This window comes from Canis lupus, chromosome 38, assembly GCF_048164855.1.
Source record: "Canis lupus baileyi chromosome 38, mCanLup2.hap1, whole genome shotgun sequence".
In the NCBI taxonomy this organism is placed as follows: Eukaryota; Metazoa; Chordata; class Mammalia; order Carnivora; family Canidae; genus Canis; species Canis lupus.
In genome coordinates, this window is record NC_132875.1 from 17,818,932 (window position 1) to 17,838,052 (window position 19,121).

Here is a 19,121-nt window from a genome sequence, read left to right on the forward strand (position 1 = left end):
AGGGCACGCTTTAGAATTTATTTAGAGTTCTATAATCAGCAAGGTGAAACAAATTATCAATACATCCTATCAACTGCTGAAAGAAATAATCGTGCCCCCAAAAAATATTTTTCTGTCTTTACTTTTACTCACTATTCACATATTTTTGAAGCTTTTATATGCTTAAGGGGCTATGCCAGGCTAGGAGCTACACCACAGCGAGCAGTGCCATGATCCCTTTGCCTCAGAAACAAGGTTCAGTATTTAGGATTAACAGAGCTGGATATTTAGGATTAAAGATGAAAGGTCAGCAGGAAATTATGTGGAAGAAATCATACCACACAGACAAGGCTGAAGTCCATCAGGAATAGAGTTTAGTTCACTACCAAAAATGCACTGGAACACTGGCTATGATCCTAGCTAAGGGCTTTGAAACTTTTCCTCCAATAATTCCTCCAAGAGTTTCCTTTACATTTCTTTTCCCTATTTGCCACAGAGTTCAAGTTTGAATTTTCAGTATCACAGCCAAGCTACCTCATAGAGTAAGCTCAAAAGTCAAATCTCCCCATCCACAGAGCCCACAGCTCTAGCCTGCTACTTCCAAAACTTTTTATAATTTTCCTGCAATAATCCCAGAGAAACCAGAGGACCTGGGTTTTCCCCTTCTCCAAACTACCTGTGCTCCTCACGTCTCCTTACCCTAACCTGCAGAATGTAGAGCAAGAGAGAAAGTGGATTCACCAGCTGCTACTTACAAGAAACGGAGGTCTATTAACCAAGAAGCCATGTGGATGGGAGACAGAACAACTAGCTTCAGAGCAGTCTTGACCATCAACCTCTGCCTCTCGTTTGCTTGGCATCCTCTCTGTTACTCTTGTTCCCAAGCAAAGAAAAAAAACAAAAACCAGACTGATCCTTCCTCCCAGGGTACTGAAGAGATTAAGTTAGATAATAGGTAGAGCTTTTTTTAAACAGTGCTCAATAAATGGTAGTGATGAGTTATTTTTAATTTTTTAATTATTTAATTAATTATTTAATTTAATTATTTAATTTTAATTTATTTTTAATTATTTAAACCTGTTCCAAGTGCCCTAAACATATTGTGAGGAAGAGGGAAGGAAAAGATGAGGCCGTCCAGACCCCAAAAGTAGGCCTGTTCAAAGAGTTCTGATTTTGACTCCTCCCCATTCAAACAGGGCAGGAGCTATGTATGCATTCTCTCCCTATACTTCAGCACATAGCCCAGTTCCCCATCCACAGAATCCATTGAACTGGTTCATTTGAAAACCACTGGTCTAATGAAAAATATAGCCTAAGGTGAAATTATGGCCCCAGTCATGACTCTAATATTCAAGCATGTTATTTAACTCTATCTTGTCTTAGTATACCTGCTAGTTGGAATTAATAATGCTTGCCTGTGCGTAGCCAAGAGTCATAAGGAAAAATGAGAAACAAGCACGTCTGCTATTGTAGAAATGGAAACGAAGACATTCAAATTATAATGTATTTTCTTTCTATAAAAATATTATTTTAAGTAAAACAAGTATAATAATACCTCTCCTGGGGTTACTTTGAGACATAGAAAGAATTGATGTAAAACTCTTGCACAATGACTGACATGAAATAAAAGATTGATAAATTACAATAATTCTTTTTATTATTATTACTGGGGGGAAAGTAATTTCTGCCTCCCGAAGGAGGAATACAACGGAACAGCTGTGCAAACAACATACAAGTTCCTTGAAATTAATAGAAAATGTTCACATCTCAACTTTCGGGAGTCCATTGTGTTCCTGTTTGCACAATGAGTACACCATGTGCAATGGGAATGAGTCAGCTCTGTCCAAGCTTCCTTAGGATGTTATAAAATGTGGCATGATGTTAATGAGCAGCAGTCAGAGCTCTTTAAGACACACCGATATGTTTCGTCACAAGTACATTACAAAATAAATAGGATGTTTATTTTGATCACCACACCTTCATAGTCGTCAGTGGTATAGAAGTCAGCCTGCCATGAAGAAACTCCCAAAGCAAATGAGATGCAGATCTCTGTACAGGCTTATCATTTGGTCGGCCTCAACATGTCACCACAGGTTTAGATGATCTTTTTGAAAGTTCCCCACCTTTGTTATACATATGAAGTGCATATTACACTTGTCTAACGTGTTTTCATCATGTTATTAGCTTATTTGATCCTCACACTACTAGAGATTTGAGTAGGTACTAAGGTCTCTATTTTATAGCTTGAAAAACTGAGATGCCATGAAGTTAAGTAATTTTAACAGACTCGATGATTAAGACAGAACTATAATCCAAGTTTCTTTCCATACATTTTGCTATTTTCATATATCTCCAAGGCTCCAGGAAAATAAAACACCTCTAAATCACCCACCATCTTAAAAAAAAAATGACCACAAACAATGCACCCAGATAGATATAATACAACTTATTCTTAGAACTTGAGCAGGAGAAAGGTAAGAGTGTAAGACTAATTAGGTTTCCAGTAGTGTTCTATATGTAAAATATGTGAACTATCCTCATGAGTAAACTGCAATAAAATATATGGTTGCATCAATGAGTGTCACAGAGCCTTATCAAAGTTAAAGATTATGAAATCTATTTGTAGGGCTAATTAAAATATCTTGTCACTGCAATTTTCTTACTATAAGAATAACAGATTTTCCCTTTTGTGATCAGTACATCATACGGGTCCTGGGCAATGAGGAGAAGTAGCCTCCTCAAGATCATCCCATGCCTTGAAGAGACCTCACTTGTACAGGAAAATCCAGCCAATCTGAACACTCACTTCAGGAAGACAGAGGTTAAATGGGGGACTCCCTTTCTTCATTTTCTACTCATGGTCCTCAAAATACATTTTTTATGATGACTATCCCTTCTTAAAGACTTTCCTTAAAATTTATTTAAACCTGATTTTACCTGACCCGTGTTCCAAAATATTGTGGGGTTTTTTTTCCTTTTGCAATTAGCATTTAAAGTAATCAAAAATTCCCTAGGAAAGAAGTTTCAACTTTCTATAGCTTTATAAATATGGAGCAAATATACCCATTTATCTTGAATTTTAATGAATGTCCCTTTTAACACTTTACTTACCTTGAGAGAAAGGAATTATCATATTTTGCAGAAGTTCCTTGAGAAATAACATTAAATGAAAAACAGCTCCTTACTGCTGCCCTAGAGAAGAAAGATAATTTCAGATGCCTGGAAAAATAGCCTTTTAGCTTTTGTTAAGAATTTAACACAATTTATTATTTTACCACCATACACCATTTTGTATACAATCTCAAATAGAACAAAACAAATTTTCAGAATTCTAGACTACTGAGAAGAGTCTGGGAAGCAACTATAGTATCTTGTCTTCAAAACTGTTCAAAGTATGGGTTATTCTATAATATAGTAAGTATCATTTCAGGGTAAACTATGATCAGCCTATCTTAAAAGACTCTGTCCCAACCTATAAATAAATAAACTTCTGCCTACCAGAACATTATTTATATATAATGATCATGATATCCACTGACCACAGGGAAAATCTCTTCCATTAGAAATACTCTGACCAAAAAAAAAAAAAAAAAAAAAAAAGAAAAGAAAAAAAATACTCTGACCTCTTCACACAGTAAAGAATTTATACTGAAAATACTAATAATTCTTTATAATGTTTTTAACTTTCTCAAGAATATAAAAATCAGAAATGGCATTTTAATTCATGCAGTTGTCTCCCTTTTGATGTTGGCTTGCTAGTCTCAAATGGCTTACACATACAAAGTGAAGGTGTCTTAACACTGTGTAAATATACTAGGTGACTCTATACACTTCCCAAGTCTAAGCTAATATAATGAAGACTCTTGAATCTATAATTCTATTAGTCTCTACTTTTTCTTCAATCTGTCTTCATAACCCCAAACCTATATTTTCAATTGACATACCCAACTGACATTTCAAATGCAACGCTCATATCACCCTTCCCTAATCATCCAATAGAGACACTTTAGAGGTATTCCCTTCCATACTCCAAGTAGTTTTTGGTCACCAAATTTTTAAAAGCATTCAAAACGTTCACAGGTGCCTGGGTGGCTCCATTGGTTAAGCGTCAGATTCTTGATTTCAGGTCAGGTCGAGATCTCGAGGTCATGAGTTCAAGCCCCGTATGAGGCTCCACGCTGGGCTTAGAGCCTGCTTAAGATTCTCTTGCTCCCTCTCCTTTTACCCCTCCCCCTATGCTTGCACTTTCTCTAAAAAAATTTTTTTAATAAAATCAAAAACAAAAATGTTCAAACCAAATTGTTATTGCAGTCAGAATAGAATTAGAAATAGAAGTGAATTTTGATGTCAGCGCTGTGTTTTAATCACCAGATAAAAAAGGGAATAAGAAGACCTATCCCATAGGGGCATCTGGATGGCTCAGTGGTTGAGAATCTACCTTCCGCTCAGGTCATGGTCCCAGGGTCCTGGGATCGAATTCGCATCAAGCTACCCACAGGGAGCCTGCTTCTCCCTCTGCCTATGTCTCTGCCTCTCTGTGTGTCTCTCATGAATAAATAAATAAAATCTATTTTTAAAAAAAAAGAAAAAAGAAAACCTATCCCATATACATTGTGTGAGGATTTATAAATGTTAACACCTGTTAAGGAATTCATATAATTCTCAGTTCAAAGTAAGATTATCATCTCTCTTTTCTAGACTGCAATAATAGACTACCAGTGGTCTTTATGCTTTCTCTCTTCTTTTATTCCCTTCTCCACTATTCCACAATGAAGCCATTAATTGCAGTATTCTTTTAATTGAAAGCTTCCTGGTTACCAAAGGAAAACATAACTTTGTATTGGAGGAATGAAGCTGTCATCACTACAACCTAATGGTCAACCTTGGCACTACTAACAGTAATGAAATCTGACATGTTATCTCTTGATGAGTTAAAGCAAGAGGAACTCAACATGACACGTTTTTATATCAGAGCAGAAGAAAATGTTTCGCTGGAATCTACTCAGGCCTGTAGGCCTAATTTACACAATATAGGAAATACAGAGTAACAAGCTAAACAACAACAAATCAGACAATCTGAGGAGGTAAAACATGAATAATTGGGTAATCTGTTTATCAAGTTAGTGACACAAAAAATAAAAGAGAAAAGAGGGGACTATTTTAAATTAAAAGAGGTCAAAAACCTGTAGATGTAATGATGGTCCTGGATTGTATTCTGGTTTTGATAAACCAGCTATAAAGATATTTGGGGTACAATTGGAAAGTATTAATATAGCCTAAATAATAGACAATGTTAAGGAATTATTGTTAACTTTTAAATATTTTATAGTGTTATTTGTTTACATAGAAAATGTTATTTTTTAGGGATGCAGAATAAATCATTTAGGCATGGAATCATGATGTTGGCAGTATAAAGTATTTCAGTAATTAAGAACAGTAAAGTTCACAGTAAAACCCCACAATTTTGGGACACGTGGGTGGCTCGGTGGTTGAGCCTCTGTCTTCCGCTCAGGTCGTGATCCTGGGGTACTGGGATAAAGTCCCGCTCAGGCTCCTCTGCCTGTGTCTCTGCCTCTCTCTGTGTCTCTCATGAATAGATAAATAAAATCTTTTTAAAATAAATGAAAATAAATTAAAACCCACAATCTTTAGCACATTACTATTGTTGATACAGCAGTTTTATTAAAGTGGAAATATAAAGCCTAATAATATTATCATTTTAACATATAAGACATCTAAAAAGTTGTTAGCGAGATAGCTAATTTTCTTTTTTTCATATTAAATCTTCAAAATCCAACATACATTTTATACACACAGCACATCTCAGTTTGGGGGTAGCTACATTTCAAGTGGTCAATAGTATGTGTGGCTTTGTCTTCAGTACTAGACTGTGTGGGACTACATATGGTAAAGTTCAAATTCCTCTAGAATGGCATAAAATGCTATTCTTTGTCTGGTCCTAGCCTGTATTTCCAGCCCCATCTTCTGTTGTTTACCCTCTACTTCAGCCATTTGCTAACATGCCCAACATATTCACGCATATACTTTTACATGGACCACATCCTTCTGACAGACTGAGCCCTCTGCTTTTCTTAGTCTGAAGAATTCAACTCATTTGGCAACAAAGATGTTCTTTTTATTACATCTTATCATGGTGACTGTGATTTTTACTTGTGTTTGTTACTTTCTGATCCTGGCCAAATAGTGAGCTTTTTTAACAGGAGAACCTGCTATAATCATTTTTTTAAATTTTAAATGCCATAATCATTTTTGTACTCCAAGCATATTTGATGAAAGAAGGAAGGAAGGAAGGAAGGAAGGAAGGAAGGAAGGAAGGAAGGAAGGAAGGAAGGAATAACTTCACATTGTAGGTTTTCCTTTTTATCACTAATCTGAGCCTTTATGTTTTTAGCAGCTCTTCATAGTTTTATTCCTATTTTACACAACCACAAAAACATAGGACACAAACACTTTTTAAATCAGAAATGCCAAAACTATGACATCAAATTAAAGCATTGACACTGAATCCTGAGATGGGGGTCAGAGTAGCTCTAAAGAGTTTGTGCATGAGAGAGAGAAACAATCTCTTTTTTTCTCTTTTAATTTTTTTTTAATAAAGAATGACTACCTGTATGCAGGTTGTGAACTTGTGCAAGTTTAGGCCTCAGTTTACTGTTTTTCTAAAATGAGGACGTTGAGGTTTTTTTTTTTTAATTTTTTTTGAGGAGGTTGAATTAAGCGATCACAAAAATCATTTCAGCTTTAACATTTTATGACTTTAGACTTTCTCTATACGTATATATGAAACATTCATGACTGCATAAACAAATTCATTATAATACTACTTAATGGGTAAAGAGAGGGGGGATTGAGTGAAAGTAATTCAAGGATTAGAAGGAAAAAAATTGGATTTGGGCTACAGAATTCTTCTTACACCAGAGGAAACCCTTGCAACATTCTAGGTTGTTATCATTGTCTTTTCTCTCCAAGCCCACTCCTAGTTTTTGACTAATTTCTTCCACCCAACGTATCATGAAACATACCCGTGGTGCAAGTATGGCACCATTAATCTCTGAGACACACAGCTAAGGTGAGACACTGGGTTTCTAAGACATGACAGCAGAGACTTCTCAGTGTTCCCTTGGGCCTTTATGAAACCAGATATCCAGTGAGTAATGAATTAAGATATTTACTGTGAAAGATAGGCAATTAAAGCAACTACAGAAACGACTCATAAACACAGAGAACAAACTGGTGGTTGCTAGAGGGATAGGGGTGGAAGGATAGATGAAATAGGTGAAGAGGATTAAGAGGTACAAACTCCCAGTTGTAAAGTAAGTCACAGGGGTGAAAGTACAGCATAGAGAATGTAGTCAATAGCATTGTAATAACATTGTATGGTGACAGATGGTGACTACGCTTATCATGATAAGTGTTGAGTAATGTATGGAATTGTTGAAACAATATGTTGGACGTCTAAAATTCATATAACATTGTCAATTACACATCAACAAAAAAATGTAATTTAAAAAAGTTGAAATAATACAAATAAAGTGCAAAATAAGTTTGGTCACTGGGTCTTTGATTTGTTTCTTTTAAGTTTGTTGTGTTGTTTTTTATTTTTAACACATCTCTGTTTCAATCATGCACCCTGAAAGCAGCTGTTATTTACACAGAATCTCTGTTCTAGTAAAGTGAGGAAGATTCAGGTAAAATCTTGGTAACACTGGTGTGATAGGTTTGCAGCACAGTAAGATTTGTTCTGATAATATATGATATCTGTATTTGTAAGAATCCCTTGTTGAAAAAAGTTTTTTGTTTTTTTTTTTCTTTTTAATGGGGAAAATGTGACTAGAGACTGGAGCAGTGTTTCTCAATGTGTGCTTTGAGGTTTACCTGCATAAGAATTATTTGAGGAACTCAGTAAAAAGGCAAATTCTTGGGATGCCTGGGTGGCTCAGTGGTTGAGCATCTGCCCTTGACTCAGGGCCTGATCTAGGATCCCGGGATTGAGCTCCCTGCAAGGAGCCTGCTTCTCCCTCTGCCTGTGTCTCTGCCTCCCTCTGTGTGTTTCTCATGAATAAATAAGTGAAATCTTTTTTTTTTTTAAAGGCAAATTCCTGAACCCTACTCCAGACCTGCTGAATCAGAACACTTTGTATGGGTCCTGGAAATCATGGTTTTTATCAATTGCCCCAGATGATTCTAAGGCACAGGGCCAAAAATCTTCCAAGTACAAGCAGGGATTCCTATAGGAATTTCTGGAATATATGGTAAAAAAATAACTCTTGTGTTATTAGTTTTTGTTTTTTTAAATACATTGGTGGCTCAATGCTAACAAAAACAAATCAAAATAATTTTTAATTTGTCCTTTGATTCAAGTACTCATGAGTCTTTGACTTTGTCCTGGCCTTGTTAGTGTAGTACAGCATCATCAGGAAACAGAAAAATAAAAGACTAATGAGACACTAGCTACTATATAAAATGGATATAATTCCCATAGTTTGTGTATATAAGCTTTCTTTTCCAACCTTGAGAGGTGTTATTCCTAATACTTGCAAAACAATCAGTCATGATCCATGTGACGAAACCATAATTCATATTATTCCACTATGCTGAATCAAATTTCTGTAATGAATAAGCATGTTTTAAGACAAGGACCTGTATTTTTTCCAATTTCTATCAAAAGACCATCAAATATCTTTATGTAACAATATAAATGTATTAATACATTTCTAGATATCTGGATATATTTAACATTACACAAAGAGTCAATGTATCTAGATTTTTCCTAAAAATACCCCTGTTTCCTAATAATATTTTTAGCCTTTTTTTTTTTAAGTGGGCTCCATGCTGGGCTTGAACTCATGACCCTGAGAGCAAGACCTGAGCTGAGATCAAGAGTCTGATGCTTAACTGACCAAGCCATCCAGGTGCCCTTTAGGTCCTCTTATTACCAAAAATTAATTTCAGAAAAATCTTCTACATTATGAACACTATTGTGGAACTGAGCTGTATAGATGATAATAAAATCAAGTATTATCTTAAATCTGCTTTATAAATAAAACTAAAATACTATCAAACAATCTAATAAAGTATTATCTAAAAGGTAGTTTAGTTGTCTTTGTTGATTTTCCCCCTAGAAAAATTCTGCCTTGGAACAGATCTAAAAAAGAGATCTTTTCTGACATAATGTTTCCTAATGTTTCTTTAGATAGAAACTTTGTGATAGTGTAATTTTCTTTTCATTTAATGGCATTAAGCTTACAGTGATTCATGATAGCCTTTGAAATAAAACAAAACAATCACACATTTAAGAGTTGACAAAAAAAATGATCCTGAGAGGACCAGGATGGACATTCTTCTCCTTTATTAGATTTTGTAATCATTTTTTATTTCATAAACAGTTGTTGAGAACTTTCTCAATGATATATGTGACAATAGGGAGGGTAGGAGATAGACAAAAATCCTGTTCTTAGATGGTTCACATTCTCAAAAGGGACCAAAGAGAATACAGATACAGGTTACTATTATAAACTATAAAAAAATACATGAGAAAATAAATGACTCATGGAAAAATAAAGACAGAAGAAGGAGAGGAGAGTAGAAGTTAATATCTAGAGTATAATCTCAATGACCATCAAGACTGTACTAGTACAAATATGAACCACCTTCGCCATCCTGGGTCCCATGATATTAGCAGTTCATCAAATTCAGAACTTCCCTTACTTTCACACACAACCACAGCAATTGCTTGCTTTGTGTTCTAGTCCTTGGGGAACTGACAGTTTTCATCATTAATTTTAATTAATTTGATAATACCTTTGGTAAATTAAGATGTTACAACCTTCCCATAATATTTACACTTTAGTATCACTTCTTTACAGAATTATTAATTTTTGTTAGTGGAGGGTGTCTTCATTTGGGTTCTCTCAGAAACTGAGCCCAAGATAAGGATTTAAGTGCAAATACTTTTTTTAGAGATGACACTAGGAAAAAGTGGAGGAGCAAGGAAGAGAAGTGGAAAATAAAGGATGAGTTACCAGGCAATTTACCACTGTAGGTAAATACTGCAAAATCTCTGTGGGGAAGTCTGGGCACCCATGGAACACATACCTCAAAGTGGAACAGGATCTGGGTTTTTTTACACCAACCACTACTTGAGGGCTACTCCCAGAGGAGTGTTAATTCTTTGACACTGTCAGTGTGCCACACAATTGACAAAGTTGATTCAGAGAAAGCCTCAGAAAGAGATAGAGGAGCTGGAAGTTAGAAGTTGGGTCAGTGTGTCCTAGAGTTAAAGGACAAGGGGAATAGATGGCACCATTGGCAGTATTCCCTCCAGAGAGAGAGCATAGTTTGAAGACATTTTGAAAGAAATCATTATTTTAGTGGCTCATCCCACTTCCAACCCCACTTACATAAATAACTCCTTACATATAACTTTCTTTAGGTATACTTTGCAAAAATTAAAGTCAAGATGTGTGTATGAAATTTATATTCTAATGTCCCATGATAACTTATCATCTATTTTCATATGTCTATGTGTTGGGAAATTTCAAACTTCTTTTAACACCTCTTCTCCCAGCACCCACTGGAAGCCCAGGCACAGTGCTCAGGGGCTGAGGATAGATATGGAAATGACTCTGAATGGTTTGAAGAACGGACTAACATAAAAACAAATGTGTACTAAGTTCAATGTTAGAAATCTGTTCGGGACAGCCCGGGTGGCTCAGTGGTTTACCGCCTCCTTCAGCCCAGGGCGTGATCCTGGAGACCCGAGATCAAGTCCCACATCGGGCTCCCTGCATGGAGCCTGCTTCTCCCTCTGCCTGTGTCTCTGCCTCTCTCTCTCTTCTCTCTCTCTCTCAGTCTCTCATGAATAAATAAATAAATAAAATCTGAAAATAAATAAATAAAAGAGAGAGAAAAATTATTACGAAAAAAAAGAAATCTGTTCAACTGAAAGAGATAGCCCAGAAGATGATAATTCCCTGAAGGCCATCAGTGAAGGCCCAAACTGGGGGATGTCTTCCTTAGGTTTTGAAGGACAAATGGATGAAAATGAAGCTGTGAGGGCACACCAGGCAGAAGAAAGAAACTGTATAAAAGATTGAGGGGTGAGGATTCACTCTTGTTAGAGTGTGTGCAAATAAAGGACATGAAAAATGTATTTGACAGGTCTCCTCCTGTTGGATTTTTAAATTGTTTTCCTCACTTTGTTTTTCCAGATAATATTACAATGATCATCTCTACACTTCCAGACTTTTGTTTCCCTTAGATTATTTTTTTTTAATATGAACTTCTGAACTGGAATGACTTGGTCAAAAGAAATGCGCTCTTATCAGGAGATACGTCTTAACTGGAGTGTGGATAAGGGAATTTTAAGCAAAATGATTCAGTGGCTTAAAGAATGGAACAGAGCTTGCAGTGGGGGGTCCTTCCTTTCTTTCTCTTCTGTTTGGGCTCCTTGCCTTTTCCTGTAAATTTCTACAATGTGGTTCAGCAGTAGGGCCACGGGCTTGGTGACTATTCTGGCTGAAGGTGCTACACAGAGCTGACCACCAGAGTTCCGACTATAAATCATCTTACATATAATAGAGCTCTGTTTTAAACTGCTTCTTTGTCAAAGAAGAAAGTTCACTAGAGAGACTAAATTGAGCTGCCAACCGGAAAGCCAGTGGTTGCCTTTTGTAAAAAGAATTTTGAATAACTTTCAAGAATATTACAATTATTTATATTTTTTATTTCTAAAGCATTGTAACCAATATTTTTCTGAAATGAGGTAGGAGTTTTTCTTTTTACTCATCAAATGTTCAAATTAAAAAGAAAGACGCTTTACAAGAGAAAGAAAAAAGCCTCTTAAACCTTTTATCAATAGTTTTTACATAAACACTGGAAAGCAGGGATGCCTGGGTGGCTCAGTGTTTGAGCATCTGCCTTCAGCTTGGGGCATGATCTTGGGGTCCCGGGATCAAATCCTGCATCAGTCTCCCTGAGTGGAGCCTGCTTCTCCCTCTGTCTGTGTCTCTGCCTCTGTGTGTGTGTGTGTGTGTGTGTCTCATGAATAAATAAATAAAATCTTTAAAAAAAAAACTGGAAAGCAGTATGGAGCAAATTATTTTTTTAAGTTATACAAGTCAGACATAAAATTTGTGTCAATATGTGAGAATAAGAATAATTCGAGGCAATATTCACCAAAATCAGAGCATAAACCCGTTATTGAAGTTTTAATTTAAATACTAAAAAAACATAATATGTTTACCTACACACCTATGTCCTTTACAGAGTTCAAGACCCCAGACTTGATTTAGTTTATTAGTCATATCACTGATACAAAGAAATAAAATTAAGTAAATAATCCTGATTCACACAATTCCCAGCTTTTGAACTCAGTACTTTTGTTTACTTTCCTGTTTTCAACATTTCTGGATTAGTTGCATACATGAAGATGTTCCTTATTGCTTCAGATGAAATTGCTTCAGGCCATTTCCTAAATGAAATTTTGTAATATCTTTCACTCCTTTGATTTTTTTCACATTATTATTTCTTTTCAAAGTAAAGTAAGGAAAATGTAACACAGAAAATGTTTCCACATAGGTTTGTCTGTTCCAGCTTCTATCAAAGAATGAAATTATCTTTTAGGCCATCCGCTCCTCACTTAAGCAAAGTTATTTTAAAGAGGGGCATCAGAAGTGTTATCTTCTAAATCTCTCTCTTTATTTTATTTAAATGTGCTCCTTGAGACAGAGAATCTCCATAGTCACTTCTGGCTACCCAGACCCACCCTGGCAGAGGCCTGTATCTTGCACATCTCAAACCCATTAAAATGACACAATTTGGGGTCCTCAAAACTGATGCCATCATCTGCTAACTAATTCTTACTAAGATGATGAACGTTATGGAGGTAGTCGGCTAGCTTAATTGGTGGAGCTTGTGACTCTTGATTTCAGGGTTGTGAATGTGGAGAGATTACTTTAAAAAATAAATAATACATTAAATTAATGGTGACCAATAAAAACATATTTGTGATGTTTAATTTCTTATCATTCTTTTTAAATAATCAGGCTCGGTGAAGCAGATGTTTTGAACTGACCGTGTGAACTTTTCAGAACTATTGTATGGATCTTATCCATTGCTCTTGGCTACTAAATAGCTGCAAAAGGGTAGTGATCTATTTTAAGCTGTAGTGATCTGGATGGAAGTGTTCCAGATGGTTAATAAAAGGAAACTTTAAAAAAAAAAAAAATAAATAAATAAAAAATAAAGGTTATGAATGGCTTAATGCAATCACTTTCTATATTAGAAAGAGTATCTCATTTCGAATCAGTAAATACTCTCACAATCTTGCTCCACCACCCGCTCAGTTTTCTGGACCTTCATTTTAACAGTGTAGTTTAACATTATTGAACACCTAGTTTGTGGCACTACCCTGGGTACTGGAGATACAAAAATAATTGAGAAAGACTAGGTCAATGCTCTCAAGTATATAGAAATACGTTTCACAGGGAGGGAATGGAAAGCTAATTGTTTTTTGGAATTTTTTCTTTTTTTTTTTTTTTTGTTTTTTTTTTTTTGTTTTTTTTTTTGTTTTTTTTTTATTTTTTTTGGAATTTTTTCTTTTTCCCCAAAATGCTACGCTTTGGTAAAACCTCTCAGAAAAGACAAGTTCTTCTCTTGCTGGAACTGGAAAGTCTGTTTACTTTTTCTCTTTAAATCTTATTTGTCCTAGTTTAGATATAATAGGTGAAATAATTAGACAGCAAAATCACTAAGCAACCTTAGGGATTTTCACTTAGGAAAGATTTCTAAGCCCTGTATTAATAAAGCAATTGCTATATCGGGCATACTGTGAAAATAAGTGGATGAGATCTAACTATTAAAAATAAACAGAGAACATCTGATCCCTCACTTTTTTACAGGTGAAAGAAAAAAATGGAGTTTGGAGATGTCAAGTGGTTTGTCCAAGGCCATATAGCTAGTGAGAGGCAAAGGCTAGTGAGTGGCTAGTGAGTGGCAAAGAGACCCAAAGCTAAGTCTCTTCATTCATTCTCTAATTCATTTCTTTAGGGAACACTTCCAGAGTATGACTACGTGCAAACTGAGCAAAGCACTGCAGGGAACCCCAGCATGCATGAGACAGGCTCCCTGTCCTTTTCCTACTATTTAATGATGAATATCGACTGCATTTTATGACAGAGATGAAGAGTTAGTTTGAAGAGAATTTCTTTATCCAAAGAAATGAGATGAACAAAATTTAAAAGTCTGAATTATTATACAGTATGCAAGGTGACATGAGTCCTCAGAGTGGTACAATTAATGAGCCATCAAATGTGGTAGAAGCTAATGAATATTTACGCTCAAATCAGAATTGTAGCTCGGTTGAGTGAGGATAGATGACCCGAACTGTGCCTTTGATCTTAATCTCAGGGACAAAGAAGAAAGAAAAGCAGCAGCAGGAAAACGCTTTCTAAATAAAAGATTGAAAAGAAAAGACTAAGGTAGAAAAGTTACTCCTGTTCACTCACAAAAAAGAGGGTGGGAAATTCATCTTATGGGCACTCTATGTCTAAGTCTTACTTCTTCAGAACCCAACTGCAATGGAACTGTTTTAGAATTCTAGTTGAAATCTCTTTAGGTTAAAAAAAAAAAAAAAAAAAACGTATATGGAGGGGCACCTGGTGGCTCAGTCAGTTGAGCATCCAAGTCTTGATTTTGGCTCAGGTCATAAGCTGGAGCTCCATGTTGGGCTCTGTGCTGGGCATGGAACCTGCTTAAGATTCTTTCTCTACCCCTCCCCCACCCCCCTGCTTGCACACTCAAAAAAAAAAAAAAGTATATGGAAAGAAAAAGTCGTCTTTGTGAATACTTTATCATGGACTTTATTGAACTGTTCCTGGATGTGATTCAGGGGGTTTAAATGTCAGATATAACTGGTGTGAGTCTCAGTAATAACTATGTTATCTAAGAAACTGGATTCTATCCATAAATCCACACTGAAAAAAAATGTGTTTGTTGCCATTTGTATCTTTGGCTATTAGAATACTTTTTTATTATTTAAATTACAATTAGTTAACATGCAGTGTAATATTAGTTTCAGATGTGCAATATAGTGATTCAACACTTCTATACAACACTTGGTGCTCATCACAGCAAGTGCCCTCCTTAATCCCCATCACCTATTTAACCCATCCACCCACCCACCTCCCCACTGATAACCATCAATTTGTTCTCTATAGTTATGAGTCTGTTTCTTGGTTTCCCTCTTCCCCCTCCATGATAATTTGCTTTGTTTCTTAAATTCTACATATGAGTGAAATCATATAATATTTGCCTTTCTCTAACTTATTTTGCTTAGCATAATACACTCTAATTCCATCCACATTATTGCAAATGGCAAGATTTCATTCTTTTTTATTGCTGAGTAAATATCTGCTATAAACATTGGGGTGCATGTATCCCTTTGAATTCGTATTTTCATATCCTTAGGGTGAATACCTAGTAATGCAATTGCTGGACTAGCTATTAGAATTCTTATAAGAATTTCCCCTCTGGGGGCAGCCCAGGTGGCTCAGTGGTTTAGCACCGCCTTCGCCCCAGGGCATGATCCTGGAGTCCTGGGATCAAGTCCCACATCGGGCTCCCTGCATGAAGCCTGCTTCTTCTTCTGCCTGTGTCTCTCTTGTGAATAAATAAATAATATCTGTATTCTTCCCCTCTGGTTGCTATCCTTTTGATATAGAGACTTGTATATTCTCTTTAGTGTGTCATTGGTTTCTATAGATCCCAGATACTATAAATTTGGGAGTTGCCATTTCTCACCCTTTTTCTACCTAAACCTCCTTTGGAGACTCTGGTCATTTCGCTGCTATACATTACTAAATTTTTTGTGATTAAATACTCACCAAAAAATAAACTAAAACAAAAGCCACCCTAGTCAGAGTGAACACCAGTCAATGCCTATAAGTTCCCTTTAAACATAAAGGAAGTTCATGTCTGTTGTATACTATCTGTGACATGAGAAAATAGCCTGAGGGGGAAGTAAGGGCCACAAATGTACCCAAATTTGTGTGAATTCCTCCTTTGCCAGGAAGACTATTAATACATCTGTCTTGTTTTCTAAGGGAACTTGTACCTAAAGGGGAAAATAAGCCAAATCTGACTTTATAGAGATAGTCAAAGTTAATCCTTCCATGATGCAAATGGAAAGAATATGACAGTAATAATCCCATTTTTAAAAAATGTCCTCTGTTAATAATGCATTCATTTTCTCAAGGCACCACAGAAAAGAAAGAAGCATTGTTGTAGGCGTCTTTGGGGAAGAAAAAAGGTTGCCTGGAATAAAACACATCAGGTTTCCAAACTACAACGAAACTCATCCACAGCTGTAAGGATATTTCTAGGGAGGTCATGTCCAGAAACAGATTTTCAAAACGGGGTGTGGAGTTACGGGTAGCCTACAAATGTCCAGTGCAGTTCTGCAAGATGCACCAAATTCAAATAATATATTTGGGCTATAAATCATACACAAAGAGTTATGGCAACATTTCAACTTTATCTTCACCCAAATCTCTGATGAAACCAAGAATTGGACAAGTGCACATTCTTTGTTTATTTATTTTTTGGATTTGGAGGATTTTTGTTATTTCAATTTTTTGTTTAAACTGGTGCTTGGGAACCTCTTAGGAGTTCAGCAATCGGTCAAGCACTGGCTGGAATAAGCCAAATTGGGCCCTCTTTCCTGACAAGTTTAGTTCCTCAGATTATATACATTCTGTGCATACAAAAACTGAAAGTATGAGGAAGGGCACTAATGGCTGACCACAAAGCACATTGAGTAAGTCACCAAAAGGCAAGGTTAGCCGACCAAGTCTTCAGGGGTAACTGACTTCCGCTGGACCTGGGCCTCCTCACCACCTATGCCAAGGGTACTGCCAAGAATTTAAGCTACAAGAGCAGTCAGGCAAACCTCACTGCCGTCCTTAATATTTTAAACAGTTGCAATATATGGATGACAAAGGAGCTTCCCTGACCACTTCGTCTACTACAGGTGCTCTCGCTTGTTCAGCACGATAGCTCCTGCGAAACGTCCCTCGTATTACTTCATTTTTGTAAATTCAGCTTGGAATGTGGGATTCCTATAATGCAGTGAAGTCAGGTAGATGGATTCAAATCCTGAATTCAACCTCATGCTTACCATTCCTGCAACTTTGAGCAGGGTACTTGAACTCACAGAATTTCCACTGTCTCATCTGCAGTTCAATTCATACCTTTTGATTCAATAAATATTGATGAAATACAGCATTCCGTGCTAGGCCTGGGGAAATAAATACATAAGGGACAGTTGATATGGGCCAGCCGTGGCAAGTTGCAGGCAGCCGCAGAACCCATGTAAGGAGGCTACTGAATTCCCACAATGTAATCAGGGTGCTTGAAGGCCAGTTGTCTGGGTACCATGACTTTCCAGGACCCAGGAGGGTTTTGCTGCTTATAACCCACGGTGGGCCACGAGGCAGAGAGGACTCGTGTGGCCTTTTCCCAGCCCTTGGGAGAGACTGTTTGTTCTCCAGCTGCGGATGTCCCCGAGACAGCCCAGAAGAAATCTTGCCAAGGAGTTTTGCCAAGTTTGGAAAAGCTCAGATCAGGATTCCTCCTCTGGAAACCACAACACATTTCTCTTTGGGTAGAATAAAGGAGAAAGAAAGGGGACCTGAGGGAACTTGACAAGTAAACAGAGGGCATCTTCCCCTTTGGAGGCTGAGGAAGGAAGTACAGAAAATCTTCCCAGAGAGAGAAAGAGAAGTAGAGGGGAGAGCATAGTCTACCGGCAGGCAAGGGCCTTGGGATTTTCTTTGACACCAGCCCCTTGTGGAACACTGAGTCACTGTCTTCTTATTTGTCCAAACATAGGATTAAGCCAGATTATTGCTCAGGTTCCTAAAAACCTTGACATGTCCCCAAACTGCACCATTGCCTAGCCTCCATCATCTCACAACAAATGATGGTTCTAACACGTGATCTCGCCAAATTAAATAACAAAAAGGCCATAGTGGAGGTCTGGGTAGAAGGTCATCACTGACCCTGCCAGAAATAAAGCCTGCTACACGCTGGAACAAGAAAACCCAGAGTTTCCTCCTGCTATGTCTTCCTAAAAATGCCTTCCTTTGGAATTAGCCCCCACTTCCTTCCACGAAGTCTATCACAGGGATTTGAAGCTTGCTTGACTCTAGGGGAACAGACCTGAAGATGTCTTGGAGCATCTGTGAATCTAGTGCCCAGTGCTTTCAGAGTTCATTCAGCACTCTGATGATAGAAAGTCACATTAATAAATCACCCCTGGGGCACCTGGGGGGCTCAGTCTGTTAAGCGTCTGCCTTCGGCTCAGGTCATGATCTCTGGGTCCTGGGATCGAGTTCCGCATTAGGCTCCCTGCTCAGAGGGGAATCTGCTTCTCCCTCTCCCTCTACCTACCACTCCCCGTGCTTGTATGCTCTCTCACTCTCTCTGTCAAATGAACATATAAAACCTTTAAAAAATAAATAAGTAAAAGATAAATTACTCCCAATGCAGACAATATATATTTTCTGGCTGCGGTGAATGGGATTCTGGCAATATTTTCACTGCCCTTATGCATGTATGACCACATGCTTTTGTAACTAAAGAGACCAAGGACTGAGGGTGAAGGAGCTGTTGCCTCATATATACTGAGAGCCCAATGATGAGCACATATTTATCTCAATGGGCAGGATTGAACCCCAGAGACAGGGAGTAAAACAAACAAGTAAATCCCAGTTACCTGGGTTCAAATCCTACTTTGGCTTCTGCAGGCTTTTGAACAAATGACTCTGACAACTTTAAAGTTTAGTCCTGCTTCCTCCCCACTTCTCAAGATTGTTCGGACCATAACTGTAACAGTCATTATGGCTCTTCACAAATATTCTGAGGTGTCTTATTTTTTCTTTTCAGCCACAGGTTAAGATTGTACCTTTCTCTCCTCTTCCCCACAAAATATAAGGTGGGCAATGTGACTTGATTTGCAAATGGAAAGTGAGCAAAAGGTCACCTCTGAGCAGAAGTTTTAGAAGCTGTAAGCAATTCTTTGTGAGTTGCCATGCACTCATTGTCTCTGCCTGGAGACCAGC